Below are 16696 nucleotides of genomic sequence, written 5' to 3'. Positions count from 1 at the left end.
GCTGCGACTTTCGCATTACCGGCCCACCCCGCCGCCGCCGCCGGTCCTTTCCCACCTTTAATTGCTGCAGATCATCCCCGACCCCTCGATTTGTAACCCTTCGCTTAAGTTGCGGTCGGATGTTGCCGAACACTCGGGGATGGATCGCTGGCACTTAAAGGGGTGCGGGTCGTCGCGCTGGATAAGACGAAGGGGTTTCCAGTTTTTCGTGATAATGACGTGAAAAATGAGGGGTATTTTTGTCGTGTTCCTGCGCCTTTATTCTAATGGTCGGCGTTATTAGGGTTGATTACCCGGAATGTTCTCAAAATGTAGTTAAACCATCTCCCTTTAGTTGTTCGAGAAGTACTAGTAAACCACAGAGTGTATATTGATGGAAACTTCCTTTCGCCTCAGAGCCAAAAAGCAGTACAAAGTTTATGACGGAACTTCAATATGCAGATGACTGCACACTTATCGCTAGCAGCTCAGAGGATCTACAGATAATTTTGGACACCTATAAACATACATACGAAGCTTTAGGCCTTAGACTCAATATTGACAAAACCGAAATCCTCGTTAGTCTGCCAGAAAACCTTCAAACAGATATCGGCCTGGAGAATGAAACTCTAGAACAGGTCGAGCAGTTCAAATACTTGGGAAGCTTCATAAATGCTAGGGCTAACCTGGACACAGAAATACACAACCGTATCAAGTCGGCATCACGGGCATTTTGGAAGCTAAAGGACAAAGTGTTTCAAAATCATGACCTCAATCTGAAGACCAAGACAGCTGTTTACAAACCAGTGGTCCTCCCAACGCTTTTTTACGGAAGCATAAGCTGGAGGCCCAACAGGCGACATATTGAACAGCTTGAACAAACGCAACAATGTCATCTAATACAGATAATGCACATCAGATGGTTCCACAAAGTTTCGAATCAAGAAGTCTTGAAACGCTCGAGTTGTACAACAATTGAGACTCAAGTAACCAGGGCCCGACTCAGATGGAGCGGCCACATTCTGAGGATGCAAGACATAAGACTCCCCAAAATAGCTCTGTATGGCGAATTCACAGAGGGAGCTAGTAAAGCAGGAGGCCAGTATAAGCGGTTAAAGGATACACTACATCAATCCCTAAAATCAGTTAATGCCAATCATAACTGGGAACAACTAGCGTTAGAGAGATCACAGTGGAGGTCTTTGGTCCACAGTTATAATGGAGACTCGAGAAGGATACAGCGGCGGCCAGATCTGGTTGGTGGCTATCCATGCCCGGAGTGTGGAAGGATCTGTAGGTCACGGATGGGTCTCTTCAGTCACAGGAGGGCACACAGTCGCAATTAACCCTAAGAAATCATAAGTCTGTTCGCACCGTTTTTTTCTGTGTCTTTTTGTAGAGTTTATTCCCGGTAACGGGATACAGCAATGATGATGATGATAGTTCATTGTACAGGGTGCTCACTAAAGAGGATGAAAACTAACCCTATATATGCTTCCTTTTAATGATCCTCAATTGTTACTTCTTCAATATATGCAGGAATGAAAATTTTCAGTGAATTCGTTTTGGAAATCGAGTAAATGTAAAGTCTTCGATCGGGCAATCAAATTTTCTCGAAACCCGCAGCAAGTTACATAAAAAATAAAACATCTAGTATCAATGAATTCATTGAAAAAATGTACAAAGTGAGCAAAATTCGATGGGATTGAATAGCAACTCTGTAACCATAACAGCAAGGAAAAATGGATGGTTAGTTGCTGTTATCGTTATCAACTTTGAAATTTTTGTTAATGGAAGATGTGTGTTTATTCATTCTGCTCTCACTTTTCATCTGAAAACTTTTCTTTGAGTCATCTCACAAAATAACATTTTTTCTCGTGACAGAAAAACAAACTCCATCAATCCCAATAATAATATCTCCCATTTCACACCGAATAATACGATTAAAACCGGGTAGAAATCGACGTATACCATAAAATGAAACTGTAACTCACCGGACAGCTGGACATCGAAACGAAACACCCCCAAAACCAGTCACAAACATCTAATTTCAGTTGATACCGAACGGTAATAACAAGTTTGCAGCAGCGCAATACTAACGGGAAACAACAATAAACGTAAATCAACATGTTTTCGTTCGGAACATTTGTTTTAATGGCGTGTGCAATAATCAACAACTTGAACATATTTTAAAATATCATTGTTATCGTTACGATTTATTTGATATATTGACGGGGTTTGTTTTCAAACGATCGGTTGTTGCTCCTGAAAATGTTCGATTTAATTATGTGCCACAATCATTATCGATAACAGTCTGTGCTGTCTCTTTTCCAGAGCTTCCGATGACAAGCCTGTGTTTGCAGGAGATGCTTGTAACGGGTTTAGTTTGCAAAGAGTTTAATCTCGAGCGCCAGATATTCTTTCAATAGGGAGAAATAGCAAACCCACGCAGGTACCTACTAGTCGGGGACAGAGTTCGGGGTTATCTAAGGTGATAGCGATAACAAGTATTGTAAAACCGAATTTATTACAATAAATTTAATCTACAGTGAACCATACAGTTATTTCCAAGTCAAGAAATATATACAGCTGATGACCCAGTTCAAACCCTGGGTGTGCACGCCAAGCATTACCAGCAGAAAGACTTCGAGACCTCTGCCGATAGGTTTCCGTCACCAGAGAGCCAGGTGACAGAAGTGTGCGTTAAACGGGAAAACTGAAACGGAACACGATAGGGGTAGGATGGGATAGGCTACTGTAGTCTTTACGTGGCAATCTTGGGTCTACACGCGAAGCATTACCAATTACCAGCAAAAAGACTTCGAGACCTCTGCCGATTGGTTTCCATCACCAGAGAGCCATCAGACGGTGTTGCATTGCTTCAACTGGAAAATTCAGGGAAACGAACATTTAAAACGAGGCTTGATTTTTATATAGAACAATCAAGTTTCGTAACATACTAACCAGCGATGGGTCTCTGTACGAGAGCTGGATTAATCCTTCCATAAAGCGACTTTAACACTGCCAGATACATATATGAAGTACTGAATAAGTAAGTAATAAGAATGAGTCTAGCAGAAACTGACAAGTGAATATTCTGTAGGGATGAGGGTTAAACTCAACACCTCGTCACCTCACCATGGCTAACAAAAAAAAATGTTCCCAGATACTAAAGCTCATTAGAACTCTGGAACTGGACTGTGCAGAAATCTAACTAATGGTGACAACTACCAACATAAGCTGGTCGACTAGCCTCCTTGTGAAGACTATAATACATCAGTTCGAACATTTAATTTGAAACTTGTAAATGGCAACTGGTGCTCGGGAAGTTGTTTGATGATTTGTCCTCAGAAAAAGTTCACCGTTAGCTGGATTTGGCGCAGATTCGATTGCAGCCGAGCTCCAGTTCAATTAAAAATATATCACTCGCTTTTTCGTTGAGCTCAATATCAAATCTCGATACTCCTTTCCTAATAGAAAGACATCGAAGCCAATCAACTCCGCCCCGAGATGGATCCAGCGAAACAGGCGGAAAAATCCCGGGGTTCATCAAATTACGACAGCTAGAAGTTGAGTTATCCGATTTTCAGAGAGTGCTCTGGCTAATTACGACCACGCCGGGTAATGTAGCGGAAAGTAATTTAGCTTTTATTGTCTAGTAACTGGCTTTAACGTCTACGGATATAAAATTATTTCACGGCACATTGAGGTCGGATTGCCCTAACGTCTTAATAATTTCCCGTTTACATTTTCCCGTTTTTGCCCCGAGTCGAATTGCCGAGACTTTGCGACGCGTCACTTGTATCTTGTTCTCATCGTTCTTAGTCACGCGGGAGGTTTATCTTCGGGAGTTGAAGTGGCTGAGATTCGGTTTTTATAGTTGTAGGGGACGGGGGACTGGGAAAGTTTGAATGCCAATCATCCGGCGTGCTCAGAAGTTGCGACAACGACTGGAGGAAAGTTCGGAATGAAAATTGAAAATTAAGACTATCAACTACCCTTATTTCCCCTCGTTCTTAAGTGGAATCTCGGACGAGTAGTTGCATATATCATTCGAATGGCTTTTTAGCTCGATCTTCCGAGGAAGACGCTCCATTTAATTCGGGCAGATCACAGATGGAGGGGCGGTTGAGTTTGATCGGGTTTCGCCACAATTCTTCTGTTCAATGGGTCTTGAAATACTTCTGATACGTGTGGTACAACGAAAACTTAACACCTCGATTTCTCAAGACTTCTGGTTTAATTTGACGGCGTTCATCAATGATCCGAATTGGCAAATCATCCAGAGACTCAGGCTGCGTAACGAAAATCTTGGATTTCAGGTGACCCCAATGAAAAAAGTACAGTGGAGCCAGGTCAGATGATCTGGGTGGCCACTCAATATGTGCCCTTCTTCCCATCTAAGAACTGACACACCGGTTGAACGAAATGAGGAGCTGTGCCATCTTGTTGGAAGATGACAGAGTTTTAGAAATGTTTCATGGTCCAAATTTTGATAAGCTGCCAGCAAGGTCATTACCAATATAACTCCAAATTGGGTAACTTTCAGACGTTCTCCGCGAATTATTTTTCACTTCCTCACAAACTCCCCCTTCTCTCTCGATCCAATCTTTCAATGTCAATTGAGAATTATCATTTCTCATTTATCCCGCTTTCTCCACCTGAAGTGGCCACTTCATCGACGCACATCTGAGCAGCCTCGAATGATGAAATATCCTCGGATGTCACCTTAACCCCCGAAAATGGGACGAGTATGATTGATCATTCTAAACCGATTTACTCAAATTTACAGCTTGGAGTCGGATTAATTATCGGAGGGAATGGAACCGCATCCGAACCCCCAACCGAGTGGGCGACTAAATAATGGATTTATTTAGATTGATATATTTCTGCGCCGGAAACGGGGTTGTTAATTGTTTTTCCCCAGATTCTTCCCGTGTTTCAGTTCAGTTTCGTTCATTATCGCAACGGCGGCACTGGGGGGGATGAACAAGCAAAAATCTAGAAATTGTAAAGGAACATCAAACCAGAGTTTCAAGATTTCGGAGTGGAGACAACGCAACCTGTGCCAAATTATACGACAGATTTTCAGATAAGGCTTCGTTAGCAGAGCCTAGTATAGATTAGGTTATGTTAGATTGGGTATAGGTTGAGGTTGGGTTAGGTTTGACTAATAAGCTCTAGTAGTCAAACGTAACACAACTATACCCAATCTAACATAACCTAATCTACACTGAGCTCTGCTAACGAAACCTCATCCAAAAATCTGCCGTAATGGCACAGGTTGCCTATATAAACAATATGGTGTATTCCCCTTATATAAGAATAGGTTAGATTGGGTACAGTTGGGTTAGGTTTGACAACTTTAATCAATCTAACCTAACCTAATATAAGAACTATACCCAATCTAACCTAACCTAACGTTACCTAATCTAACCCAACCTTATATCAGGTTAGGTTAGATTAGAGTAGGATGTGATCTACCCAATCTAACCTATCCTAATATAAGGAGAATATGGTGCAAACGTAAGCCAACTATACCCAATCTAACATAACCTAATCTGAACTGAGCTCTGCTAACGAAACCTCATCCAAAAATCTGCCGTATAATTTGGCACAGGTTGCCTATATAAAGAATATGGTGCGTTCCCCTTATATTAGGGTAGGTTAGATGGGGTACAGTTGTGTTAGGTTTGACAACTTTAATCAATCTAACCTAACCTAATATAAGAACTATACCCAATCTAACCTAACCTAACCTTATGCTAATCTAACCTAACCTTATGCTAATCTAACCTAACCTTATGCTAATCTAACCTAACCTTATATCAGGTTAGGTTAGATTAGGTTGGGTTAGATTTACCCAATCTAACCAACAATCTAACTGGTAACTTGGAGAAGACTACCTGGATTCATTTCTTCCGAGGAAAGGATCCATTTTTGCAGTGCGAAATGCCCTTAAATATATAATATTTCAGCTCACTCACGGGGAGAAGGATTTCCTAATGGGGTTTTTCCCTAAGCTTTTGTATCATACGCAAAATTGTATGGTACCCCGTTACGCTAACCTCTGCTTTACTGTATCTCATACACATTACATAATTATTGTTTGATGTTAAAAATTGTGTGATGCTCTTTATCAAAAGAATATATATACATGAAATCTTTCTATGAATAGGCAGCATAAAGAAGTACATAAAGCAGTGAGGAATTTAATCATCCTATTTCAGTGCCTAGTGATAAATTCCAAGTTATTGATCGCTTCACGAAGGCTTTATCTATCTGTGTAGTCGAGCTATCTCTTTATTCGGTAGATAAATGAAGAAAAACGTTGAAAAAAGGACATATTATGAGCGGCCTTTGGTTGCTGACCCAGCCCAGCCTCAGCCGCTTCCTCAAACGAGAAGACTGCTCCTTTCCTCAAAATACCGACTGTAATTGAATTTTCAATATCGCCGTCAATGGCACGTTCTAATTCTCCAAAAAGTTCCGATGGATCCAGTTTATAAATTATATCGAGATAGATGAGAAGTTCGATTCGACGTTATGAATTCCGGACGGCGCGGAAACAAACTGAAGTGATTAATTAATTATTGACGTTGATACCCTCCGCCCACTCCATCTTCGTTCGTCTGATAACGCCAATAATGATATTCAGGCCTCTGAGAGCTTGTCAGCACGCCTCGACCACTCCGACACGAGACGGTTCGCTGAAAACTAGCATCCTTTGGAATTAATAGAATGAGATGCTCGAGTTCTTTGTTGGATAGTTCAAAGGGGGAAGTTGAGCCGTTCGAGAAATATGAAGGTGTATATAATCAAACTGTGTCATCGAGGACGGAATACTGCGATGTTGGTGGGTGGGATGGAAGCTCTAGCATCTATTGATTGGCACGTGGACCGATGGTGCGATATTCCAACGACACACCTGAGTTAGCTCAGAGTTTCTCTGAATTATGTCGAATAGAATAGAAAAATCTTCAATTCAGAGACGTAGCACATCAGTCATTAAGTCTCCTGTCCTTTTTATGTTAGATACATTTTAGAGACAGTACACAACCTTGTATACAAGGTTGTACATTTTAAGTTGAGCTGAATATCATCCATACGACGGGCAAATGTTGCGATTGTATTGAATTGTGCTGCATTTAACTACAATGTTGCAATTTGCACAGCAGGAATTAAGGAAAGAACTGGACCATAAAGGTTTACGCGACTTCAGTCTGGCAATCGTATTTTTTGAAATATAGGACAGAATTGGGAATGAGTCGGGAAAAGAGTGAAATTTATTCCAAGAATTCACAACTGCAGTCTATCTACTGATATGGGGCGGTACAATGTTTGAAAGAACTGGTAACCATTGAATAGGTGAATATCTAATAGTTCCAGTTATAGTTCTCATGGAAAGATTTAGCTGCGCATCAATTTTTTGCACATGAGCACTATAAACCCAAACGGGGCAACAATATTCAGCAGCCGAAGAAACCAAAGCTAGGGCTGCCCTTCGAAGAGTAGTTGCATCAGCACCCCATGAAGTACCAGCTAGTTTATGAAGGATATTCCTAGTTTTTAACTTTAGACGCAAATTTTCCAAATAGGCTTTGAAATTCAGCGAAGAATCCACCTCAATTCCTAGATATTTAGAATTGAAGTTACGTTCCAAAAAAGAATTACCGAAAACTACACTCAATTTTCTATATATTTTATGATAATTCAAATGGAAACACCAAACCTCGGTTTTATTTGGGTTAGGACGCAAACGCTATTCGAAAAAGTAATTTCTAAATCTGTAGATAGATTATTTCCCATACATCTAAGTTCAGAATGACGAAATGGAAGGGCAATATCATCAGCGTATTTAAATTTCTCAGAAGAAGTAGTAGGGATATCACACAGATATAAATTGAGAAGAAGAGATGCTAAAACTAATCATTGTGGAAGACCGTTATTCAAAGTTTTGAAATTACTACTACTATCATCAACAGAAACACGAAACCTAGTAAGCGAACCATCTTTCCACAATTCAGATGTGTATATAGTTTGAAAATGAAACCATACTTCCATAAAGTGTCACATTCTGCAGATAAATCCACAAATGCTTTGTCTGTTTTTAGTTTATCATTGATGCTTCAACGGAAGTGGTGAGGCTTAGAACCTGATCAGAACAAAAATATTCCCTCAATATGGCAGGACAAAGTCTGTCGTGTCAACTAGTTGTTCATAAAATTTCACCCTAAATGGGAGCGCCCACCAAAGTAGCGTAAGCACTGACATGGCACACACATGACAAAGTCGATGCAATTTTCAGATTTGAACTGAGAACGACATATTTCAAGCAACTGACACTTCACTCAGATGTGCGATATCTGAAAATTTTGCATCGCCTTTGTCATGTGCTACGCTACTTGGGTGGCACTCCCCCTTAGTTCTACCTTCTGTCATACCTACTCCCTTTATGATGTTTCAATACTTATGAACAATAAAATCTAAAATATGTGTCCTCAGAAGACGGTGGTCTTGTGGTCTTGTAGCTGGTTGATCTATCGTAAGCTTGGACGGGCCCAGTGAGACCAACCGCCGTCGAAAACGCAAATGACAGTAACCAGGACGTGGAACGATGTTACTTTGCCATTAAAAGTTTTTTAATTTGCATAATGAATCGCAAGATTTATCACGGAGGGAGATACTAAAATCTCCGGATGAACGGCGGAAATTCCGCTAATAAATTCGAACTCATCGACGTATACTGGGCGCGAATTGGAAGTTTCAACGAAAACATCGAAAGTAAATTATGAAGTCTGGATGGGTAGTAAAGTATATTTCCCGGTTCGGGCCCGATAAATGATTTTTCATTCTGTCGAGTTTCTTCTTTACGGTCCATGATCGGCGATATAAATCAGGAAGTTATTGGCGCGACATGGCGCGCGGCGCAGTCCTGGACTTTTGTTGGAGTGATGCCGCCTTTTATGCACTTCCGACTGCAATGGAGAAGCCATTTAGGGGTTCATTATTTCCCCAGAGAGCGGTGAAGAATACTCCGGAGTTATCGAACCAATTCACTATAACTCTGTACCGATTTTGAAATGATGATAATTTTTTTTTTGATCAGCATATGCTTGAAGGTTTATCAATACTTCACCTGAAGATCTTCAGGTTGAAGCTCAGGTCAGGGATTCTTCTATTGACCTTCGAAAAGTTCCCGAAAAGATGGGACAAGTTAGAACAATACGAGGAAAACCCTCGATAGAAAGAAAATGCTATTCTGTGTTCGCGTCACTGAAGCTACGAGGATGTATTGATATCTAGTTAGCCTAGACCAGTTCCATGCATAAAATAAATATTGTGTTACCATAGCAACGAGCAATAACTCATTAGAAGTGTCAGTGTGAAATTTGAGGTCAAAAAATTAAACAACAGTTACGCAATAAATTAAATGAAAGATGTCCATCGATATTGTGAAAATCGAAAAATTGCAGTATCGAACCCTCATCAAGTACCTGTATTTCAAAGGGTTAAGAGGTAAGCAGATTTACGAAGATATGCTTAATACCCTTGGTGCTCAATGTCCTTCGTATGCGACCGTGAAAAATTGGACTGCAAGCTTCAAAAGAGGTAAATTTTTCATTGAAGATGATGACCGCTCGGGAAGTCCAGTTTCTATGTCAGTCCCCGAAAATATCGCTGCAGTTTATGACATGATTTTATCAGACCGTCGAATTGGGCTAAATCCCAAACACTGAAGTACTGAATATTTCATACGCAAGCGTTCATCATATAGTTCACGTCAATTTGGACATGAGAAAAATTGCTGCAAAATGGATCCCCAAATGTTTGAATGTTGACCAAATGCGTGCAAGGGCAGAAGCATGGCGTTCGATCTGTGCTCGCTTTGAAAACGATGTAGACTTCTAATCCGAATTTGTTACTATGGATGAGACTTGGGTACATTTCTACGATCCAGAAACAAAGCAACAATCGATGGAATAGTATATAGTATATAGTATATAGTGAGAAGGGGTTACAGTTCACTGCGACCTTAAGGTCTATTGTGCCCCCTAACAGAGCTGTTTTCATCGCGCCCTTTACAGCTCGCCTTCCAGATCCAGAGATCTGATGAAATCCAATATCTGGGACGGCTTCAACGAGGATAATTCCCCACTCCTACAAGTTTCTCGTCCAAAGCACTCTTTTCTTTGGCTTACAATGGCAAAGCATTCCGTAACCAGGTGAATAGGAGTTTCCTCCTCATCCCCACAGACATGGGCGCCCGCAGAAACCCGCAGAAATTTTTCTCAGGGGGGGCAAAATATCATCTACTATTAGTTTTACTGAAAGAAAAATTTCTCTAACGGTGTCTATCAGAATCTCAGGGGGGGCCGTGGCCCCCCCTGGCCCCCCCCTGCGGGCGCCCATGCCCACAGAATCTACACTCGTCTGTGTCCGACAAACCCATTCTCAACAGATGCTTCTTTAGGCGACAATGTCCTGTGAGAAAGCCAGTGAGTAGGTGTAGTTGGTTCTTACTGAGATCCAGATATTTTTTGGATCTAGCAGTTTCAAAGTTCCGAAGGAACTTTTTGGAGTGATCCATTCCTGGGAGATTCCGCCAGAGTTTTTCCCTTTCGGCTTTCTCCTTCTCCATAAACTCCTTCTTGTAGGTGCATTTTCCTATACCACAGAAGGGTTCTGGGCCAGTGAGTGGCGTTTGTGCGCTCTCCCTGGCAAGTTTATTGGCCTTCTCGTTTCCTACGATTCCCGAGTGACCGGGAACCCAGATTAAAGAGACCTTATTCTTCTTGCCTACATCATTGAGTTTATTCCGGCACTCCCAAATCAGCTTTGAATCGATGACATAGGAGCTCAGTGCCTTTACGGCAGCTTGACTATCTGTATGAATAGCTATATCACACTTCTGATAGTTTCTTTCTAGATTTACATCTAGGCATCTTTCGATTGCCTAGATCGATGGAATGGCGACACTCTGGTTCTCCAAGACCTAAGAAGTTTCGTGTCAAAAAATCTGCTGAAAAAGTTCTTGCTTCAGTTTTTTGGGATTGCCATGGAGTAATCATGATTAATTTTTTGGATAAAGGTTCAGTATCTAAGGAGTATCTAGAACTAAGCAAGAATGAGCTACATCGCCTGCAGAATTCTGTGAGGAAGAGTAAGAAACACTAACAGTTAACACTACTCAACGTCTAGTAACCTTCTTGTTGGATATAACTCCACCAGCATGGTCTAAGTTGCCCAAAAGAGACTGGAGATCAGCGCCATTAGACAACAAGGGACTACATCGCTAAACACAACTGTCAGATATGAGTATGGCGTCCCTTCATAACCATACCGAAACTTGCATTTCTATTAGGAAAAAAGTCAACTGTGTTCGTGTTGACCATTGAATAGATGGCTCGAAGTTTTCTAATCCGAACTAGCTCGTCATTCTTTTGTACCCATATGGCTGTCGACACAATTCGACAAATTATTCATTTTAATCCTTCGGCTCTCGTCGAAAGATAGAAAGAGCCGATGTGATCAAGACAAATGACATGCATTCATCCACACTACCGGAAGGAGAGAATGGTAAATTGTTTTTTCCACTTCGTCTTCTGAACAGTCGGCGTATTTGACGCTAATAGCGCAGGGAAGACATTCAAATTTATCGCCCTAACTATGTGTACCTCTCCGGGCTGCCGGAGGAAGCCTGAATTATTCAGGGGCATTGTGGTTTTCGGAAGATGAAAAACAAGTTACATCCGACGCCATTTTTTTCTACTTCGGGAACAGATTCGCTCCGGAATAGATGTATACGAATAAGTGGCGCAGATGGCGCGTTCTGTCAGCTATTCATCGTGCTTTATGAAATGCAAATGAGTCACCTCCGGCGGATTTTCGATGTTTATTACTTATTCTTTCGGCGACAAACTAGAATGGCTTTATGCGATTATCTGGAAGAAACACAACCACATAGGAGGAGAATCAGGACATTAGAAGGTTGAATAAAGATGCCCTAGGGCCCCGCAGGGCCTTTTACAAGGCGAGCGTAGTCTGCCGTTGAGAGTTACATTAACATCGATGATGAGAGGTCGACAAGACTAGAATCCTTGTTTTGATGACAAATCAAGAAATTTAAGAAAATCTTGTCTAAACGTTTTCTTGACATATATTGTCAAGATATTGAAATTTCTTGATTGACCAGTGACACCGTACATGGTGATTCTCCTGCGAGCATTTCATTGCGTTTCGTGCTAGCATGACAATAAGGTGGTTTCCTGTTGTTGTTTTCTGACGAACTCAAAATTAAGTCTCTCTCACTCTTTACCGCGTTTAGTTGAGTGGGGTTATTATAACTAAGAAAAAAAAACAGCTCAATAGGAGATTGAAAATACTCAGCACCCTTTGGTATCCCCACACGCCACATCGCACAAGCGTGCATTGACGTAACTATTATAATCAGGCAACGTTTTGCCACAAAAGTTGAAGTTTTGAATATTATTATTTATCAATACGCAACCTCTAATGGACCCATTTCTGTCAAATGAACTTGACTTTGCCACCTTCTACGTCATCACTCTTTCAATCTGCTTGGAACTGAATTGCAACTTCTTTCTAAACGTACTCTTGATTATCACAATGTGGTAGTCTGCTGAGCCATTTGGCTCCCATTCTGACTGAACAGTGAAACTAAAGCTACTTCGACTAATGCGAGTGAAAATTATAAATTCTAATCTGAAAACTTAGCTTCAAAAGCGTCTTCCTGCTCACCACAGAATCGGCACTCATAATTTTGTGTTGAACCTGTATTTAGTAGGTCTTCCTGAGGCCCATAAAGAAGCCAGTATGTAGCATATTTTTTCTAGGATAAAATTACATCACAGACAGTCTGTCCAACTGCATGCGGATGAGCAATGGGCCAAAAGGCCTCAGCTCAACCCAGAAGGGCACCCCACTCAGAAGAAGAAGAAGACATCCCATAAGTGCTCATTTTTAGTAATGGTCACAGTTTTTCAGTGCCCATTTCAAAGGTTCATTCGATAACGAAACGAGTTTACACAACAGATCGGACCAGCATCCTAGCAAACTTCCCCGGACCATGACACTGAGCAAAAACCTGATCAACATGACCCTTCTAACCTAATTAATTCGAAGGTATACCTCCCCCCGCTGAAGAAGGTCTGATATGGCGTCCTCTCGGTCGCCGAACAATATTTCTGGATGCACTTTTCGATGGTGTTATTTACAGAGGCTCTCGACCATTCGACGATGCCTGCAAAAACGGAATCTTGAAACCGGGACACGCGCTAACCATCTCATCAGATTGAATGGGGGGACAGTGCCGCTCGCAGAATATGGACTAACGAGGGATGGGACTATGGAGTCGGGGCTGGGCTGGAGCACTCGCGGCTGTTCATTTAAATAACTCCACTTCTCATCATTCACTACGTGTTTTCGAATATGGAGAGGCCCGCTACGGAAATAATTACAACGTCCACTGTTAGATCAGTGTTTCGTTCGAGATATAGACAGACAGGGTGTATTTAAAGGTGAGGCTTTTTTAACAGAAGGTAGAACTGGTCAAAATGAAGCGTTCCACCTATACAAAACTTTGAAAATTACCTAAAAATTACTGAAATAGATTCTTATTCTACCCTAGACCATTTGTTATCTGATTTATGATACAGCAATGGGAAAAATCTTAGAACATATGGAATGAAAAATAAACATTCCAAAGACTGGAGTGAGATAGTTGCTTAGTGTCGCCAATCATAATTGAGACAGTTCATTCGGACATCATTGTCACATCATTACGAATAGATGTCGTTTTCAGTTCAAATCTGAAAATTATGCATCGACTTTGTCATGTATGTGCCATGTCAGTGCTTACGCTACTTTGGTGGACGCTCCCACTAATGCCACTGCCTTAGTGTCGCGCTAGACAGAGAAACATCGAATGTGTGTACTACAAAACATTTATTTGTAGCACTGAATGTCCATTCCATGTATCTTAGAACATTCTTAGGAAAAAACTCATGTCGTGATTATTGTCTCAACTATATGATAGGTGTAGGATACTGGAACGTTCGGTTTTTACGTGGATATAAAAATGGAAACTTTTCTGCGTATTTCAATCGGATACTTCCAACGATTTCTAAAATTTCTATATTATCAGCAGCATAAATGTAAAATCAAGGTCACGTGTCAATTATGAAAATAACCGTTTCCCAAAAGTTGCGAACTAGCATACATGTTGAATGGATTTACTGCAGTCGAACCGTTCTTGGTTTATTGCTTCAAACGACTCCAAGTAGAAGCACGGGCAGTTCCGAACTGACAGGATACTGATGGAAAATTGAAACTAAAATACTTCCGATTAATGGTGCTCCAATCCAATCAAAGTATTTGTCGCACGTGTTCGCTTCCGAAAGTGATGTTTGAGTAACGCGAGATTTGGGGAATTGGATTTGATTTGCCGGGGTTTGTTGGAACTTTACTCTGATTAACACACGTGTGTACGATTCGGTCAGTTATAGCGCTATGAATGGATTTGGACGTACCAGGTTTTCTCAAGACATCATAAAATGCACGAAGGTGGAACAATATTTTCAAGACTGAAGAGGGATCAGTTTCAAAACTACGGGATAGTAGGTCGGGAGAAAACAAAGCTGGGGTTGGGAAACGGTCCTCTACTTCCTGCTTCCAACGGGTTTGCACGCCAGCAGGAATCATACTTCCAGCGAAGAGAAACCCTAAGGGATATGGGGAAAGGGAGCACAATAGTTTACAACTGTGGTTTCTGCTTCTAACGTGTTTTCACTCCAGCCAGAATCTTACTTCTAAGAGTGGTAGAACTGGGTAGAATAAAGAGGTTGAAACTGAGGTTTCCAAGTGAAGTACGCGGTACTGTCTCACTTCTGGGCTCGGTATACGGACTCGGTAATCTCCCAATTCAGGATGTTTTTTCACGGTGGGCATTCAAAACGAAAAAAGTATTCTAAAATGAGGGTGCTTCAGTAGGTACAAGGATACTCGATGACATTTGTGAAACAAAGATATCCATGGTAATATGGACTGACAAACTGGCATAGAAAATCTCTTGACTATTATATTAATTGCTCCAGAATTCTCACAATTCACAAATTTTTCAAGAACTCTTGTGTGACAAGGCATCATTTTGCATGAATGAAAAAATCGTGTTCTCTTATGTAGCAGGTTCCTGGGTCAAATGGAGAGTGAGGGACGATCAGAGGTTGAAACTGAGATCAGGAAAGTGATAATTTTGATCTTCAGTTCCTAAAACCTTGCTCACTTAGTCCGTAGGGCCTTGGTTTCAGGTACTGATGGTTGAGAACCCAAAATTGGTGAGCAGAACTCAGCTGGTGGCAGCATTGGGTTCAATGCCAAGCCAAGAAAACCACCCTTTTCGTGTTATGATTCAATATATCAATACATTCTGGCAGACTGTTTCTCTCTCAGTTCTTTTCCTCTGAAACTCTTTGCTGTAGGTACATTTTCACACACCACAGAATGGTTCTGGGCTAAGAAAGGAAGTTTGTGTCCCTCTCCTGGCTAGTGTTTTGGTCTATTCATTATAGAGTGATCGAGACCTCAGACCAAGCAGACCTTGCCTAGTTCTATGAATTTTCTTCAACACTCCCAAACCATCTTTGATTCTTAGAACCTCGATTTCCTCTGTTCGTTTCAGTGCCTTCAGGAAGCTTCTGAATATGGCAAAACCATGTCACCTAGAAAGAAAATATTCTTGTCGTAACATGGTGCCTTCCTTGTAATGAGCTAAAAGCACCTAAGGCTCATGTTGGGCTTATGCAGCCCTCCCAAAAGTAAAACCTAAGAATCACAAACTGCCGACTTGCTGGCCCTTTCATGGTCGTGATTCTCAGGAATTCTGAGGAAATTCACTGTAAGAATCAAGTGTTGACCATTGGTGAAGTAATGGGAGCTTTTGTACCATGTTCCTAAGAACTAAGACCAAGCACTACCTCTATGAATATCCAACAATGCAAAGTTACACTTGAAGAAAGGCATGCTTCTGTGACCTGTTATCATTCGATCATTTTTCAATTTTATTCATCTTTCTCGAGGTCTTTGGTGTTTCGTGTCTGAATATAGGAACCTACGCAAGGCTTGAAGATGTTGTGTGGACACAACACAGCTTTTTTTCGGTTGATTCCTCGGGAAGCTGCATGAAAGAACCCTCAATCACTCCCCTGCCAAATAAGTGAAAGGGCATCAAAAATCAACGTCCCAAAGACCAAAACCGGACACCATTTCCTTCGTCTCCACCCCTACCACGCCATAAACCCACCGCACGATGAGAAAACGGTCCCGTACAGCAACGAAACCTCAAGGAGGACGAAAGGTCGGATATTGAAATAACTTCCAGGGCGAAACGTCTTGAACCGTATCCGAAGTTGCTCGTGTTTGTCACACGCCATCGTTCTTTCAGGTCCTCCGAGCGAGGCCCTAAATCTCCAGTCTGCGTTACCGGCGAAATCCCCTTGTATCCGTTATACACGAAACTAATTTCAATATGAGGATTTATACGGGAAGTTTCGAACTCTATTATTTTTTCTTCGCGCCGGAGAGCGGATGGTTACGAAGGTGGAGATATTACTGGAAAATCAGTTTTCCTACGCGGACTAGACCCGGGATAGATTGACAGTTCAATTTGGTTCTTCGGTGGAACAGAGGATCCGGCTGA

General features: G+C 41.4%; 1 protein-coding gene across 3 annotated transcripts in view; it reads right to left on the bottom strand.

Annotated features, from left to right (window-relative positions):
* Positions 1 to 16696, bottom strand: part of LOC123309846 — a 211947-nt gene that overhangs the window by 41190 nt on the left and 154061 nt on the right. Inside the window, exon 1 of one of the 3 annotated variants that reach the window (XM_044893134.1) lies at positions 1974 to 2020. The exons of the other annotated variants lie outside the window; for them this stretch is intronic. The gene's annotated coding sequence lies outside the window, so the exon portion shown is untranslated. Of the gene's footprint in view, positions 1 to 1973; positions 2021 to 16696 lie in introns of those variants that run through there. 3 annotated transcript variants of the gene reach the window in all.

Source organism: Coccinella septempunctata, chromosome 3, assembly GCF_907165205.1.
Source record: "Coccinella septempunctata chromosome 3, icCocSept1.1, whole genome shotgun sequence".
NCBI classification, from domain to species: Eukaryota; Metazoa; Arthropoda; class Insecta; order Coleoptera; family Coccinellidae; genus Coccinella; species Coccinella septempunctata.
This window is presented reverse-complemented; position numbering and strand designations above follow the sequence as displayed.